The sequence below is a fragment of the Formica exsecta genome, unplaced genomic scaffold, assembly GCF_003651465.1.
Source record: "Formica exsecta isolate Colony F162 unplaced genomic scaffold, ASM365146v1 scaffold201, whole genome shotgun sequence".
Lineage (NCBI taxonomy): Eukaryota > Metazoa > Arthropoda > Insecta > Hymenoptera > Formicidae > Formica > Formica exsecta.
In genome coordinates this window covers 798,858-818,518 of record NW_021849308.1, presented here as the reverse complement: position 1 = coordinate 818,518, position 19,661 = coordinate 798,858, and the positions used below count along the sequence as shown (strand labels likewise).

General features: G+C 33.9%; 1 protein-coding gene across 4 annotated transcripts in view; it reads left to right on the top strand.

Annotated features, from left to right (window-relative positions):
• The window catches only part of LOC115234743 (acidic leucine-rich nuclear phosphoprotein 32-related protein-like), a 65,973-nt gene that overhangs the window by 36,937 nt on the left and 9,375 nt on the right, over positions 1-19,661 (top strand). For 2 of the 4 annotated variants that reach the window (XM_029806058.1, XM_029806054.1), the window contains exon 1: positions 6,461-6,910. The exons of the other annotated variants lie outside the window; for them this stretch is intronic. The gene's annotated coding sequence lies outside the window, so the exon portion shown is untranslated. Of the gene's footprint in view, positions 1-6,460; positions 6,911-19,661 lie in introns of those variants that run through there. 4 annotated transcript variants of the gene reach the window in all.

Sequence of the window (19,661 nt, the reverse complement as noted above, 5' to 3'; positions counted from 1 at the left end):
CGTTTCATGCTCGAAGACTTTGCAAGGTCAAGTTCAATCGCACTAATTATTGAGAGATCACGTGTCAGATTGATTCGGCCCTCGCCGTCTTTAAGACTGATAAGACGAAGAGTGTATCGTGTTTTTGCGATGAAGAGAGCTGAACGAAAATATTGCGATTGCGTCGTGCGTTCAGTCCGTGATTACTTGTTGTCACACATATCGAGCGCAACATCGGACATCCACTACATACTTCATACACGTATCATATTGTAAATTTTTGTTTATGCTTGACGTGGATATATATATATATATATATATAAATATCTATTTTACATAAATATCCATTCTAATATTTCTCGATATATGTATTTCTCACTGCTAAAGCAATCTCAACTTTGTTGTGCTATCAATTTGCAGCGCTAAATATAAGCGTCGATTAATGCAAATTTATATATCGTAAATAAATCGGAATGTTAAACGATGACAGTGTTTAAATCTTCCGGTTTGTTTATAGCTCTTAATGACGATATAACTTATGATAGCAGGTTTTATTGTTTGCTAAGAAGCGCTGGAGCTGATCCATATATAACATATTCTTCCATGAGATAGCAATTTTTTTATGAATCTGAAATTATTTCTTGAATAATTAGTATTCTTTTAAATCTATTTTTCTGCTGATAACATCGCGAAAGCTATACATTGTGACGGGTATCGTTATCGTACGTATATACATTGCAAACCGGATATCTGTAAAAGACTTGTACTGCAATGAAAGCACTGAAAACGGTCATTATGTACGTGTTTATCAAAAACATGACATTGATAGTGAATTTGCATAGTCGTTCTTGTGGAATAATAATCACTTTAATGATTTAGATTCGAACTAACTTTTTCTTCTTGTATATTGTATAACATTGATAAATTGCATGCTGATGAACTTAAAATATTCAGAATAGTAAGATTTAGTTTTTATATCTATATTTCTTCTTATTTTTATACTCTTTATTATTTATTCTTTTAATATTTGCTATTCTAAGTGAAATTATTCTAAGTAAAACAATTCCTATTATCTCACTGGATACAATAATTATAAATTATAAATTATATAGATAAAATATTAAATCTACTGTCACTTATATCTTCAAATCCAAATCATAATTACGCAAAAAAAAAAGAAAAATGACACAAAACAGGAATCAGACTCGTATTTAAAAGTATATATGCGCCAGCTGTATAATATTTATATATTATTTTATGTATAATATATTACCCCCGATTGGAATGAGAGAAAATATATGAGACTGATTGAGGTTTGTCCTCACCGACCACATCTTTAAGGTCGGCCGGAAATTCGGAAGAGATGGGTCTGTTCTCGAGAATTAGCACTGACCTAGGGAAGGCCTCGAGGTCGTCGATGGCATACATTCCGAGTGCGTCTATATTAAGTTAACTACTTCATAGCTGCCGATTGGACCGCCGGTCGGCCACTGTCAATATATAGGTGGACACATGTACCGAAGTGGACGCAGGGCATAGGCAATGCCAATTGCACGCATCCGCAAATTTGCCACCAACTGGCACGCTTATGTTATAGAGTTACTGCGGTTCTATCTCTAAGTGGCCCCCTAAGACACTAGATAAAGATATCTCCATAGCGGCCATAATCGGAACGAAAATATAACGTGTCCCGTTTATATTGGAGTTTAACGAAAAGAAGCAACACAAGGAGGATTTTAGCTCAAGAGATACGAAGAATAGCATGTCGATCGCAGCTGCGTGTCTTTTGATTCTTAAATGGATAAGTTGCTGGAAATGAAATCAGGAAGTTTTTATGTGGAAAAAGACATAGCGGTGGCTATTTACTAGCGTGAGTTGACTATTAGTCGTGCCACTTACGCTGCTATTGAGTAACGTGTGATCGCAATGAAAAAGATGAAAAAAAAATGTATGCACGTATAATCACGCGTACAATACACCTGCATAGCTCGTTATCGTGCGCGCGAAACTGTTAATGCGAGCGATTGTACGCTCCAACCCTCTCGATGATCCATGACTAATGAGGATACGATTATAAACGCCATTTACATAGGATCTGCATGGGATAGATTGAGTTGCGTTACCTCATAATCACGTTTCTCAAATCCGAAATCTTTGGCGTTTTACTCGTCTCGCTTGTTAGGTACGAGAGCTAGCATTAATAATTTTTCAGTATACATTTTTTCAAATTTTTGATAGATATCTTGATTTAATTAATTTTGACGGAAAATTACGTTTTGTGAGATACTTTGAATCGTACATATTTAATTAATTTGAATTTTGTCAAATAATTCTCTGCAATTTCATGTGAAATTATATTATTATTATAAATTTAATTAGCTCTCAATGCGAAACCGATATTGTTGATGTCGTAATTCTGTAAAAAAGAATTATAATTTGAGGAAATTATAAGTAATTGTGACGTAATTCAATGACGTGTGACCCAATGCAATCTGACCCTAATCACTTGTATTTCATAACGTTCTATTATAAAAGATTACTGGCTGGCCGTGATTGAGTGATATTCTGAACATGCCTATTGAGATAACCAATCTTGTAAATATATGTTCTTAAGAACGCACTTCCACTCGTCAGATTAGACTTAGGAAACTGTAACGGATTATGATAGACAATGCTTAAATAATTAACGGAATTGATTGTTTGTAATATTCAGTCAAATTATATATTTTCTAAAATAATATAATAGTTGAACAAACAAAAAAATATTCGTTTAACCTGCTTAAAGAAGAATATTTTTCATCGAGCTCTCTTTTATTTCCATATCAGTGCAAGTTTTTCTTAATACTTTACATTCCTCTTCGTCTGAGAAAAGAATTGATTCTCAGATAAGCGGCAATATTTTCTTAATGACTCGAATGATTTTCGACGCGCAATAAGGCTCTAATCGTTTTGATCTGTAATAACTACATATATGTCGGCAGTAATCACGCTGGGCGTTTAGCTCGATTTGATTCTGCTGCTCGGTATTCCTTTCTCTTTCTATGTGTTAGGTCTCCTAGGAATCTTTTTTTAGGTCAGAAAATATATGACGAGAGTACGATTGACTCATTGCAATACGTGTGACCGAAGAAGGATCTCCACCTGTATCGCTTGAGAGATTTCAATCGAGGTCATTTTAAGGCACCGCTTAGTAAACGCTCCTTGTATAATTCGCGTCTTCTGTTCTGCTCGTTCAAAGTACATTGATAATATATATCAGGAATAGAAAAAAAAAATCAGCACTCTCTAAGAATCGTCGGTAACCGTTGATTGTATAAAATATAATATCAGGAAAGGATGCGTCATTTTTTTTTCAATGAATCGATGATTCGTGCGATATGTGATGCATTTAAATCTTTTACATTTATTCTATTATGTTAGAGAGATATTGAGTATGGAAAATTCTAACAATGTGTGATACGTGATGTAAATCTTAACGATTTTTATATCAATATTCTTAATCTTCATATTTTTTTATTTTCTGGCCTTTAGCTTTAACTTCTTTAATTTTCTTGCTTTACTTTTAATTATTTTAGAAATACATAGAGATTTTTTTTGTGCGTATGACACTATCTTGTTTTTTTTTTCTTAGAAAAATCCGAGTGGGAATATTAAGATGAATACAAATCTTCAAACACTGGTGTATTCGTGTGATTCTATACTTAAAATATGCTATTAGTTTGCTCTTAGTACCGAAACTAAGAGTTTCGACTTTTGCTCGGATCTTCCTTAGCTAAAGGTTGATCAATAATGAATCATTTAGCAAGTGATTAGTCTTTGGTTGAGAAAGACTTGAGCAAAGGTCGAAATTAGTTCTATTATTGATAGAGTAAAAATTTTAAGATTGCACGGAGAGTGTCGTATGTTTTTTAAATATCGACAATGAATCACACCATGTTCAGTGCTTGAAGACTCACTGGCCTAAATGTATTTATTTTTTTAAAATTGGTCATAAATTTCTCTTCAACACTTGCCCGTTTACCTTAGTTGTGTAACCAGTAAAGAATGATTTTGTGCAAATTTTCTGCCGTGCATATATATATGTGCGCATACGCGTAGGTTCCTCTACATTCTTCGAGTACAGGAAGTTAAATCCTTTGGCATTGGTCGTCTCATTACTGTTTGCATTATGCGCTCATTAGCATACGTATTAGCGTTTCTTTTGTCAAAGTGTAACGCCTACTTTTTGCCGTAATATCCGGCGTATCGGAATATCCATTTCTTTAAGGATGTTTTGCTGACGAACTGCTCGACGATTAGAGTCATCGGCTATGACAGGATCATTTATATTGCTGTCTAGTGAAAGATCCGCACGACCGTGAAAGTCCTTGATTACTAGACGAACATGCCGAAATGAATGTGCACGATAGATTCCCGCCGTTGCTTTTACGACGACAACGTCGTGTAATGCGTTTTTGCGGATTATCTAAATGTCTTTCTCTCTGAAATGTTAACGTTACAGAGATAATTCAAACCCAATGTTCATTTCCGGTACAACTATTGACGGCGCAACCGGCTTTTCGATAGCGAGTATTTCTCCGGATTGGAAGGAAGGATGCAATTTCCGAGTTTATCTTTTGATAAAACGCGCCTATTCTTGTACGGTTTATCGCAATTTCACGAATCACGTTTGTACGAAATGTGATATTAGTTAAAGATCGTGTGCAAATAATCGCTGCTGTACAAATCCAGCGATGATAGCATGAAATGATAATTCAGATTTAACGGCTCGCTTATTAATAGCAAGTTTTAACATTATTTTAATGTTTATTTTAATTATTTTTAAAAGTTGTGCGGTTAGCATGTAAAATATCTGCAATTTTTAAATATTTATATATTTATTAAGACGATCGATAAGAAAATAATTATCTTCGCTGCAGTTGTATTTTTTTATCTCTCTCTAATAAAATATTATTATTGTACCTGAGATATGAGATTAGAAGTAATTGGCAATGATGAGGCAGTTGAATTCTCACGGCCCTCATGTGTGAGAACTGATTAATAAATTTTAAGATAGCGAACACGTGTTCTTTCTTCAAGGTCTTCGGACATTATATAAAAAATAAAGATTTTAATTCCCTTTTTAAGCTACACATTTTTCTATTTTGCAATTTGATTTATACATAATGCTGTAGAAAATTGTAAATAGATATAATACTTACGAAGACATAGATATATAAATACATAAATACATAAAATCTGAATAATAGAATTTGTATTAACTTAGAATGTAATTTAGCTCGATATGTTAATGATATAATGTCAAAGCTTAACGTGATAAATTGTCATTTAATACTATTTATAGCGTACTATGTGCTGCAATATGTATCATAATTAATGACGTAATAACTCTAAATAGCAATAATTTGAATTTATAAAACGAAATTGAATTTTTTTTACAAAAGTGCATATATTATGGTAATTATGATAAAACCGAGGTTAATTAAATGGATGTTCTCATTTTCGTCGTTCGTGATTACAAGACATCTTGTATTAAGTTACCTTGATTATAACTTGCGGAATAATAATTATCTCAGATTACAAAGATATCACAGATTTTGAAGTTATTCGATATATATCTTCTCCAAAAAATATATCTATATCTATAGCCTCTTTCTTCAAGAAAAATTCTTGAAGTAATAAATTAATAAAAATTAAAAATAATTTATATGCCATAGAAAATAAAAATATATTTATTATTTTATAACAATTGGGAATTACAAATAATTAGCAAGAACAATTGATTTTATTTCAATATTTTCAATTGTGTATTGTATATTGATCAAAACTGGCTAGGATTTAAATAAATTTATCCAATCTACAGCCTCATAGTAAACGAGGACAAGACAAAGAATTATTTAATCTTAGCTTATGCAACATTTTTTATACATCTCCTTAATTGTGATAAAAAATCTTCGGAAGAAAATTTCTCTGTCTTCTCCTGGATCATAGTACCAATTATCAATTAGGGAGAGAGTTAACCGGCTATCTATATTAGCTCCGTGCAACTCTAGACAATTAGCAAAAATCTTATGGGTGTCATATGTACGTCAATCGTACCCAATAAACATTCACCGAAGTTATAATGTTCTCTGGTGGATGATGTTTATCAATGCTGAAGATACATTAGTCGCGAGTATTGCAAGCATCTCAGGCCACCTGGCACCACCACACACGCACAATGGCGCGTATATACTCACACTTCTCCCCCGATGATTGAGTCGCGGTCGCCGAGTGTCTCGCCGATTCCGCCGCGCCGCGCCTGTTCGCCAAGAAGAGAGCGACCGGCGCGGAGCGGAACGGAACGGCCGTGTCGCTCCTACCACTTCGCTCGCGCTACCAGGCGTGCACCAGGAGCCGTCGCACGGTGGTGGGGCCGTCGTCGTGTCGCACCGCCGGCGTCAGGAGAAGAGGCGAGGTGTGCGTGAGTTGGTAGGCCTGGTACAATCGCCGAGCGAGAGAACGGAGCGGGGCCGCCGCGGTCTGTCAGAGTCCACAGTCCTAACTCGGCCTCAGGCTGCGATAGATCGTATCTTACGCGGCTCCGATTCCGCCACGCGGAGAGCAAGCAGTCGTTCGATTCTCCCGCGATCGAGAGTTTTGCGCGAGTAATCGGCGAATCGGGCCGACCCCCTTTCTTTCGTCGCCGACCGGACCCTTTCCCGCGCTTGGATCGACCCGAATCTCGCGAGTAATCGAACGACTTTAGATTAGTATAACGCGAAAGATCCCCGTCTACGGGTGACTCCTGTCATCCCTTGGCTCGCCGCGAAAGAGATATTGTTCCTGTCTCCGCTTTTCCGATCTTCCGCTGATCATCGCGAAATAGCGGACGCGAGCGCGTGGATTGTCGCGCGTAGGAGAACGGGATATCGGGATACTGTTACGGGAGGTAAGGCCTTTCTTTTCTTTTCGCGCTTTCTTGGCAGAGAAAGAGAAAGAGGAAAGGAGGAGAGAACACGTGTAGGAGGTGTGGGTGGGAGTACCCGGCTTTGCGCGGCGGCCAGTTTATTTGCCTTTTTATGATTTTTGTGCGAATTTTTGTGCGTGTATGAGTGGACGCGCGCGCGTACACGCGCGCGCGAACCCCTTATGTGCGAACGAGTCAATGAATTACTTTTATGACGCAAGATCGTACGTGACAAAGTCGTGGGAATTTGGGAGCTGCAAGAATCGGCATATGTACCGTTATTGCGATACCGATCGTGGGGATCATTTGTCGTAAAGTTTCTATTAAATTTCAGGAAGTTATAATGTTAAATAAAAATAAAACGTACTTTTCTTTCTCTCTTTCTCTTTCTGTCTTTCGCATAATTTTAAAATAGCATATAATTCCGAAATTTTATTTAATATTGAGAAATTTTATTTAATATTGTAACTTTAAATATTTCAACGAAATAATCTCAGAAACGCAAGTCATGAGATTATTTTTCTGCTTCAAATGATTTATATTAACAACATCTTGATTTAAGATTCATCTATCAAGCTAAGAATTTACACATTGTAAAAAGAGATACTTGACCAAAGTGTTGCTAACAAAAAGTTGTCTGCGATATAATCAATAATTGAATTATAATGCAATTATAATATGCATACATTAATATTTAATATTACTATAATTTAATGCGAATCATATGAGACATCTCTCTCTAAGAAATATATTTATTTAATTTAACGTATTATACAAAAATTGGGTAATTCTTATAATCTGCAATGTACCGTAATATATAACAAATTATATATAATTTTCGTATATATTTGATTGTTTGGATGTATTGTTAAATGTATATCAAGCAATTTATGCAATAGCTATTACGTAACATTAAACTGTTCTTGTTCAGCTATAGAATATCTCTTCCGTTTCCGCTGCAATAAGGTGGAGCTTCATCCACGTGTCTCTGTTCTGCTTTCCGTGAACCCATATTTCCGGTCTTAGTGGTTGAAACGCTTTTTTTCTAAAATTAGAACGAAATGCTGAAAGTGAAATAACACAATCTTGTGGTAGTCAGAGTCGTGCCGCGGGTGGTGATTGCTTTTGTTGCAGGCTCTCTCTTTCTGTAGTGGATCTTCATAAAATATTCAACCTATTGGATTAAAACCTAGCTACCGCGAAACACATTTTTGGATAATAAAATTTATTCGTGGATAGTAGACATTAAAAGTTAATCATTCTCTTAATAGATCTTGTGTGATTTATAAGTGCTGAAGTCATCGAATAGTCAAGTCAATCAATGAGATCAAAATACTACCAAAGTCAATCAATCAACAATTTAAGTCATTAAGTTGATCCAGAAAGAAAATTTAACGCTATGATTTAATCTTTGTCTTGATTGATTGATCTTCATTACGCCTGCAATTTTATTCGCGAATATTCAATTCTGATTTGTCGATTCATCATTTTCGATTATATATATATATATATATATATATATAGAGAGAGAGAGAGAGAGAGAGCATTCTTGTGATAGAAACTTGATAAAATTGGAAAAAATCCTTTTTCATGAAAATTTGTAATGGCTTTATTGCCTAGACTTGAAAGATATATCAATTGCACATTATCCGTCATCTAATCACTGTTTTCACGGCGATTTGTTCGAAATATGTATTGATAATACATACATATATACATGTCTGATTTGATTATCATGCTTGTTACAATTTGTCACGTCTTGCATCGAATGCCAGGTATAAGCTTTCGCTGATCAGCGAAATGATCTTTGAAGGCGCAATTCTCTCTACCGCAACAGAGTTTTCAGAACTTGTTGCTTTTGCTCTTCTCGTTCTCTTTATGGACCTAATTATATACTTTATGTGATTAAGATAAAACAGAAATGAGAATTTTTATCTCGTTACTAATAACGCGAATCAACATCATATGTTATCGCATATGATAATTATTTGATTGTTTTGTGGATAGATGAATTTTATACAAATTAGCCCAAAACACATACATACTGTTTCAGTTACACAAGCTTCTAGTTATCTTGGATAAATTGATATTTGAGAGATTTTTTCTTTTTCAACAAAAAAAGATTTATTAATCTTGTCATATTCATATTTTTAATATATTAAATAATCTGACAGCTTTTAAATTAAATTTTTACGAAAGTGAAAATTCTCTTTTCTAAAACTATGATTAGAAAATAAAACAAAACATTTTAATGTTAATTAAGATAGCGATAAAACGAATCATAAATTGTCGCAGTAGTCCTCGAAATGTTTCGCGTTAAACATTTGCAGGGAAAATTGTGATCGCGAAAATTCTCAGACGTTAATCGCGCGAATCTTCACTTTAAGCGGCAACTTTCCTTGGAAATCTCTGGCATCTTCACGATGCATCACGTACGCGTGCATGCACGCATGCACGCCTCCGAGGATCGACGGTCGAGCGCGCTCACACACGCCAGCAAGAGATTAAAGTACAACATGTGAATACCTGCGTAGGTCTCAGAGATACCTTCGGGGTCATCCGTGGCGGTACTTACGTAATGGCGTTAATCGGCGGTAGCGGCTAAGCCTAAGTCCGAGCGGCATAAATCCGGCAAGGAAGATGGATCGCCGACGCGTGCGATAAAATTAAAAGTCTGAAACTAAATCTCCGGCGACCTTGAGAACGCAATATTTATGCGTCTGTCTGACGACGACGACGACGACGTGTCGCAAGATTGACGGTGTTGAACTATTCAATTGGTTGAGATCTACCGGACGCGGTTTTCGCGACGCGAGTCTCGATATATCACGGGATGAAAGCGAATTTTTTTTTTCCTTTATGGTTATTTCATGATTTACCGAATAAATAATTATGCAAATACATTACTCCTCGTGACACACGTGTCCGCTTTCAAAAGCTCGGACAGCTTCGCATTCCTCGCGCGCGTCTTTCTCCTCTCGCGTCTTTCTTCGTTAATCCACGAGATACTCGCTGGCCTCGCGAATCTGCCGGCATTGAAAACACGAGCAATCATGATGTATTAAATTTTCCCCTCGGGTTGATCACAATCGGACTGCGCGTGCATGCAAATGACAAATAGAAAAACACGCTGACCGCGTTTGTCCGTGATCGCGACGTGACGACATTCATCCAGAAGTTCCATCGCGATTTATCAACAAGTTGTTTGGCGACGTAATGAGCATCAGACTTGAAATTAATTTATTTGCCAATCTTTCGGTCGATTTTCAAAACGAATATACGGTTCAGACGTACCTATTCCGGGCATGGAGTGGAGTACTCGCTATCTGTTGAATGATGATCCTTGCCCCGAAAATACCTCGGAAATAGCTTAGTCCGCACATACATGTTATTGATATTTGCATATAAGAATAATCGTTAGCAAATATCAAACTACGCATTGTGCATTTATGTGCAGCTGCAAAATATTGCGCTTTATAAATGAAGAATGATAATAATAAAAAAAAAAAAAAAATACGGCATTTTTTGCCGAACTTCCATCGTACAAAATTTTGGAAGCTTACAAGGGGGACTTGAAGTATCTCCTCAATACTCGATACTCGAACGAAGTTTTATTTCAACCGCTGCAACTGCAATGTCGCGCATATAGCGAGAAGCGTATGCATCTCTTATTTTGAGCCGCTCTACTATAACGTCTCGGTGAGGAGACAGCTGCAAACGCTTCCTCGCCACGGAATTATTTGTCCCGCGCATCTATGTACTCGATGCCGTACAGAGGGACAGGTCGTGCAGTTGTCGATGCAACGGTTAGCGCGTCTCTATATCGTCACGATAACGAGTTTCCAGGTGTTTACGACCACGCGACGTCATCGAACCCACCTTTACCTTTTCAGTCGTCTCGCGTCTTGCATCCGTATGCATGTTGCGGTACGCCACGTATCCTCATTTCGACTTTGCGCCTCGCAGCGGCATCGGGAATGTAGAAACTGGCGAACCGCTTCCAAGATACAATGTCAGCTCGACCTATAACGATATCTTACACGTCCACATTCTTGAAGTTCTTTTTTTATGAGTAATTATGTGAATGCAATAATATATGCGAATATGCGATGATAACGTCAAAAAAGATAAAAATAATTTATTGTATATCACAATGCAGAGACCATTTATAACGGTTATATATATATTTTTTTAAATATAAAACTCTTATCCCCCCCCCAAAAAAAAAAAATTATACTTTATTGATATTGATTTTGTTATCGTACGATATTGATTTTTTTAAATATGAGAAAAATTTTTGATTTTAAAACATATACACATAACATGAGAAAACTTTATATTAACAGTGTCATCAATATGTGGAGTTTACAGCGTGTTTGATGATAGTCGGTCCTCTCGCAAAAAGAAATGTAGCGTTTTCCGAGATTGCGTATGATAACAATGCCGTTGACACAATTCCGCGGACATCGTTTATAAAACCGAGGCTTTGAACTTGCGACACTAGGTATTAAGTATTAATTTCGCTAAGAATAAAAAACTTATTTTCTTGTAAATACGCGACCATTGACGTAAGCGAATAGGTAAAGATGTTTCTACTTTTTATTAGAATAACAGTAAATCAACGAGGAATATCGACTCAGTAACATATCAATTACTAATATATAAGGTGTCTCGGATCGATTGCATTTTCTTTGAATTCCGTATAAATAATTCACAGATCAATAGAAGCGTGATTGATCTGGGATACGCGGTATAAATCGATATTCGGTGGCTGATTTTGAAAGTTAATGACAGCTAATGTACATGATAAAAATTTCTGTGCCAGACTCTTTTTCTCAGCGTTCAATATCTTGGCAATTGACATATTTGCCGTTCCGTTTAATCATGCATATATGACGTAATAAATGCGTATTAGGCTATGAATAAAAATTGCGTCGACGTGAAAACTTTCCACGCCGTGTAGATTGTGTGCACTAAAAAACGCGATAATGTATCCTGTCGCTCGCAATTTAAAAATTATATGAAGCGTTTTACTGTTCCTCCCGAGATCGCGCATACCCCTTATCGCGCGCTTATCGATGCGTGATAACGTGCACGGAACATCAAATAGAATTGTACTTTATCTCCGTCACCTCTTTCGCGAATTTTGAACTTCTGACGTAGCTCCCGCTACCTTCGCGACAAAATTCGCGCGTGCCAAAAGGTCGCCTCGAACGAGACGTGACAGACGATATATTTTTGCTTGTTGCACAATTTATTTACATATTGCGACGGAACGGATATGGAACGTCATTCTCAGCCGCAAAGTCACACATTACATTTGCATTAATTACATAACCGAGGATTTATTGTTAATAGCTTTTTATCTCATTGATAACATGATATAATAAATTAATTGGAGAATTAGTATTTTTTTCTATTGGTTCGCAAGATTGGCAAAACGTCTTAAATTACAGTATTGACTCTCAATGTCTTGGCATTTTATACATAATATAGTACATTTCTATGTCAAAATATACTGATACTGCAACGGTTCACTTTTTAACATTAAAGTTCTTTCGCGAGCGTTAACCTGTGAAATACCAAATGCTGATTTGAAGATTTTTAGTGCGCAAATCACCAATATTATCACGTCATGTAGCATCGTGTAATCTCGTGTAATTAGCGACATCTTAAATTGCATCTCGGAGAGAAGTGCAGCTCATTAGATGCTATGCTCATTACTCGAACAGTGCCGCGTTAATTCGTGAATCTCATATTGTTGACCTCATGACGCATATGTCACGCACGTGAACTTTTCAAAAGGTCACGTGCCTTATGAGAAAAAAATGGCAAGGTACAGTGATCGACGATAGGACATGGGGACATGGAGAAAGATGGAGAAGTTAGTCGGTTCGTGTGAGATTTTTCTTCGGGCCTCATTGCAGCGAAGGTCGTCACTAGCGACCGTCATTAGCAATGCTGATGATGTTCCAAAGACGGCGGAAGTAACCTGCGACCTCCGTATATTTATTTCTTGCACCTTTCATTGCCCTTTCTATTTTATAGTCCTTTCTTCATCTTTTGCATCCTCTATCATTTTTCTTAATTTTATACAACGTAATTATAGTTTCTATAAAGGACGGTAGATTTATAATGTATGACGAAATATCACAAAAAAGAGTTATGCCATTATCGATATATAAATAAAACTTGTGAAATTATTTAAACAAACCATTGACAAACAGCGGTTTAAAAAGCTTGAGAATTTAAAAAAAAATTCCAGGATTGATAAAATTAAATATATTAAAAATCAAATTTCGAGTATATATGTATATAAATTTTCTCTTTTCTTCTTTCTTTTCTTTTTATTTTCTTCTTATTATGTTATATTTTATATTTATTATTTTATGATTATTTTTAGATACAATTTTAATAATATTTAATTCATTTATGAATATAAAGCTAAAGAAAATAAAGACATAATATGTATTAGTTGCAAAAAAAATATACTGATCTAATTTAGATAAATACAATTAACATTCTTACTTTGTTTTGCCTGTAAAGTATGATTTACACGATGTTTTTTTACTAGCTACTAGCATGCTAGTGCGGTAGCAACTAATAAAGTTGAAATATTTTAACTTGATTAGCATGTTAGTTAGAGAGAGAAAAAAGCATGCCAGTTTACTAGCATTTTAAAGTATATGATGCTTTTTTACAAGTAGTAATTACCAGTTGTAAAAAACCACGCTGAAAAGATATAAATTTTTATAAATCATATGGATTTTTTACAGCTTTCCATTAAAATTGTTTTTAAGCTATTAATATCTAAGACAGCTAAACTATTTCATATTTTTAATTACTATAGTTTCCTGGGACGTTACTGCGAATTATTTTATTTGATTAAACTAATTTAGTGTTACTAGCTTCTTTTATTATCGTTAATAATATCTTCTGTGGAACATTTGACTCGTTTATGTCCGATTGCTTGTACCTGTAAGCGTATATACATATATTTATATGTCTAGCTTTCTTTTTCTGTGTTACTTTGACTTTTACTTTTTATATATTGTGTCTTAGACGTACAAAATGTCTGGAACACTCTATATATCCTTTTCGCGCTAGCTCTTTTCGTTATCGTTTCTATCTGTCGTTCTCCATCTCTCGTAGTCTGGCGTGTAGACCTTTTTATATATGCGTATGCCAATAGTCGGTTTGCGGTCTGAGAAACCGAGAATGGACAATGAAAATGATCGCTATTGCCCAAGGCCCTTAAGTTAGACGAGCGAAATTCTGATGTATCATCGCAATGTACTGAGTTACGTAACATAATACGGTGGAGTTATATGAACGGAATATCTCTTAGCAAATCGAAAGGAGTCATCGGCTCTTTTAATTAATAGATCTTATTTTAAATACATATTAAAGAATATAACTATTTTGCAAACAAAGAGATGAGAAAAGAATAAAGAAAAAGCTCTCCTGCGAGAATTTTCAAATATTGGAAATTGGAGAATTCCTGAGAGAATTTAAAATTGATTAAATAAATTTGATTATAATTAAAGTTAAATAAATTTTAATAACATCAAAATTTAAAATTATAAATATGAATTCTATTTTAATAAAAAAGTACAGAACTTGTTAAATTAACTAATAATAAATTAAATTAAAAATATAAAACATTGTAATCATTTAAGCCTGCAAATCTATCTAATTTGAAATTTAATTAACATTAATGCTCATATTTACAATGCATTTAATTATGATTTACATATAGATCGTTATTTTAATTATTATATTATTAAATAATCAATGAAATATGGCAATAAGGAAATATGAAAATTAAAACGCTTTAAAACGAAGACATTTTGGTCGTTTGATAATGTTATACGGTAGTATTGTATCTTATGTTAGTAATAATGATGATATTGCGACGATTATTACGTAGAGAAAATACACATCTCAGACTAATAGAAGCAGGTGGAAAAACCGGATACGGATTATTATTGTATATATTGCGGAATATAATTCTATCTGCACGTGTCTGTATGTGCGTGCATATAATAATATCCAAAAAACAATTTCAAAATTCTTATCATATTTTTGTTTGATGTATCTTATGAGATAAAATTTGGAATCATGTCTAATAACTTTGAAATGTTTAATAATAGAATGTGTTATTCTAGATTATAAATGGTAACTATTATTATACAAATATACAATATAAAATTCTCTACGCATATCGGATATACTTTATATGTTTAACAAATTTAAAGTTAATATATAAAATAAAAAAGAGGTATAAATGACACATTCACACACAATAATTACAGTACAATAATTATCTAAATTTTATAAGTATTTGTAAAAGCATTACGTAACATGCGTACACAATATTAGCGGTTGGGTTTTCATATTTTGTTGTCATGATATCTACTTGAGAACATATTTAAAAAAATAACTTTTTTATTTATTTAATTTTTATGTTATATCTATATATTAGAAAGAAAAACACAACACACAAACATCGAGATAACTTATCCAAGAGAGATAAACTGATAAAAATATAACGTTAAAGAGATCTCAGCAATGTGCTATATCGATTAATATTACTATTACACATGTTATTTTTATGAACTTATAAAGATACATTTTTCTATTACGTCAAGTACATTATACAAGCGGATAAATAAAGCCGGATTATTGGTAAGAAGATTAAAATGGCAGTAAGTGATGTTTTTATATTCAGTTGCATTGGTAATGTGAATTAGTTAAACTTTAATTTATAATTTATATTTAGATAAAAAATTTTACCTGACTAACTGACTACGATAAAATCATATCTGGTACAGTATAACTGATGTTTAATCTTAAATTTGAAAAAAACTTGAAGTTAAAATTTCATTATATATACATATATTAAGAAATACATAAAAGAAATATGATAAAATTTACAAATATTCTAATAATTCAGAATTTTTATTATGTTTTTTAACTTTTCTAGAATGGATTAGATATATATATTTATAAAGCAAAAAATTATTATGGTAAGTAAAAAAAGAAATAGAATTTGAATAGTTTAGATGATAAAAAAGTGTGGTGCGTTTTATATTTTATACATTGCCAGAGATTCAAAGTCAAATATTCAAACTTTCAGATTGCGTTTTCTCTTTGTCCTCTGTTAATCCGAATTAATTCTCTTAATTTAAACGGTTATGAATAATTAAATTTTCTTACACAAATTGCTAATGGAAATCATACAAAACGGAATGTACAATACGGTCGCAAACGTTATGTCATCGTTGCTATATGATAGCCAACGAAGTGCGAAATATGATTGTTTCCGGGGTTTAACTGACCCTGCGACCAATTGAGTATAAACGAAGAATGTCAGCACTAACTACACCGGTATTTAAGCCAGATTTTTATGCAAATCGGACTAACGACGCGTCGACTAACAGAATAGCTGCACTAGTGGTATTCAATGGAAATACTTTCGACATGGCTTTAACAATTCTTTTGTTTAATTTTTACGGAAATTTAACAATTAACAATGCAACAAATTTGAAAAGAATGGCAGAGAGTTAAAATAAAAAAAAGAAATTGTTTATGAAACTAGTAATTTTCATGTAAGATGATTTTTTTACAGCAAAGTCATAAATCTTTATCATAGTAATTTTAACATATTGATTTTAGAAACGTGCAACGTGTAGAATCAGTGATAATAAGATAAAGTATAGTATTTCCGTAGTTTTCTAATTATAATATTTCTATTTTTAGTATTTCTATTTCTATTTAATTATTTTTATTTTAACGATCGTGTAAATGTACCATAGAAATATTGTTATCTTGATTAGCGAATTGGAAAAAGATTGCATTTCATCAACTGTATTTGTAATGAACAAAACGGCTCTTTTTCTCAAGTCAGTGTGTTTTCTTAAGAGTTATACGTAATGAAAGGATGAAGGCCGACCGGATTTTTACACTGTGTTAGCGAGTGATGATCTCGAAATTCCACTGTAGAAGTGTCTTATGTAGGATTACATACTAGGAGAACATTATTCTTTTTATATCAAGATAAATACTTTGAAAATTAAAATCTGTTAATTCTACTAATTTTAAATTTGATACTAAACAGTTCCGATATATATTTGAAATTGATTGATCACATTTAAAATGTTGCAGACAACAATGTCAGACAGTGACGGTTTTAAGAAATAAACATGTAAGAAATATAGCAGTATTAAAAAAGAAATACAAGCACGTTGATAAGAGCAAGGATTGACACGCGTTAAAATCAACGCTTACGAGTCATATATGAAATGAAATGATATAAGATTTGATTTTTATTTTACCTAAAAAGGACTTGATCTCTGATATAGTTTAAATTCAATTAAACTGCCAAATATGAAATATGAGTAAATAAAATTTTATTGTGATTAACAAAAACTCGACATTTGACAAGACGTGATATTAGGTGGCTGTCAAGTGGCAATGTAGTATGTTCAACGTACTGGTATTTGTTAGAAAACGCGTTAGAAATGTCGTTCCGTTTGAATCGGCTTTTGAATGACGCTTGTGACGATCGTGCCTATCGTCTCGCCGTGAAATGTATGTCAGTATAGAGATATTGTTCCTAATTGCCTCCATTGGCAGGCAATGGATATTATTTCAGGAACGGCGACCGTCCCTCGCACGACGATGATCTTGAGTCATTCGCGCGAGTGCCCTCGCTCCGTTGACACGATAAGAATGCTTGTTTACCATCGATAGTCTGTAGAAAATTGCGACGAACGCGGCAGAGTTTGCAATCTGATAAACAACTTCGTTCAGTTAACAATCGCTATAAGAAACAGAATAATTCGTATATTCGCGAATTGGCATTTATATTTTACAATATAAATCCTGTCTTTTGTTTATTTCCTGAATATGTCATTGCATGCGTTAAATTTAAATTTAATTCTTAATATCTACAAAAAAAAAAGGAGACTGAAATATGTGAAAAGAAAAATATCTCCTTAAAATATAATTTAAAACTTTTGCTTTTATTTATTTTTTTCAATTCTCGCTTTTCTTGAAGGAAATGAAACATGAGATAAAAGAGACGAGAAAGCATCTCAAATCACGTGGAATAAAAAGAAATATCAATACATAAAAATCTAGAGACTCGTTTCAGAATACCTGAAGTTTCTCCTTTAGTCGTCGTCTGAATTCCGACGTTCGCGATCACTTCCTGAAGTTTATGCAAGCTGACAGCTTTGCATTCGAGCTACACCCGCGAATTGATCGATCGTCACTGATCGGTTCGGTCATAGACGGTCTTGGAAGGACTTGTCGGCAATGTGTATTTTGTTGTTCGTGATTATTCGGAGTTGACTGACCTATCCTGATGACTCTAGCATGATTTCTGCGGCACATTGCGGCCTGCTAATCATTTCGCACGAATGCTCGCGCGCGATATCGATACTACAGTATCTATATTAGCGATGAAGGGAGAGTGCCTTCTTGTGTGGTCTATCTATCTCATCGGTATTGCTTCTTTAGTAAATGTAATAAATGTACGATAGAGAAATGTTGGCATTTGTTAGATAATTACGATGACGCATCAATTACATTTAATATAATAACTCATAATTCACATGCGATATATTCTTCCTCTCTCTTTTATTATTTAGAGAAAGTATAATATATACTCTTTCTTGTTTCTCTAATTTATTTCACAATATAGAAGTGAAACTCTTGTACAGAGAGTAGTTTGTTCTTGCCATCCATTAAAAAAGGATTTCTGAAACACGTAATACGTTTCCGAACACGTAATACATTTTAGATATCTGCTGATCGATGACAACGATATTGCGAAATGTATGTGAAAGTATAGTACATACCTGTGCTCCAAACCATAACGTTTCGTTTACATCAGTGGTCGTTATCAATATTGTCGATCGACGATTTCAAAGTAATGCCGATCATGCGTAATTTTAGAATTTTTTATGGAATTTGTCACGATTTTTTCGTCGGAATTTTTTCGATTTTTTCCAAAATTAGAACTTTTTGTGCTCCTCCCATTCACACATTAAGGCATGTTTACTCTAGCGGCTGCTATGGTCTTCTTTGTTTATTATCGATGTAAACGAGTTTCTAATAGCGAACAAGATTTGCCCGATCAACACAGTTGTAAATTCGGTCTGATGAGAAATTCTTGGCAAGCTTTGTTGAAGTTCAATCTCTGAACTAAGTTTAAGACAGTGAAATGCGCTGTTTGAGATACATCTACGTTTTTATTATTTTCTTTAAATTCACACATTCTACTTCTTATCCAAAAAATTATTTATTAGATTATTTACACTACAAGTTTCTTTAAAAAAGATTTGTCATTTATTATTTTTTAATGATATCTTTCTCAGATTAGCAATAACTACGAAAGTATTAAATTTGTCAAAGAATTTGTAATAGAAACGAAAATTTTATCACTGTTTTTCTGAAAAGAGAGAGAAAAGACCTTTTCAATAAGATTTTATATTAATGGACTCTGAATTTTATACGTCATCAAGTTTGTGATCGAAGTCCAATATAAATGGATTGTGATCGATTGATTACATTTAGTCTCATCCGATCGGTATCGTCGATTGCTTACCTATAGATTATGAATGATAATAAAATCATCTGGTAAAAATAAAACCACAGATAAAAGGTTGCATCAATACGGACCGAAAGAAAAATTTTTTTGAGGGAACTCAACTCTCTCTCTCTC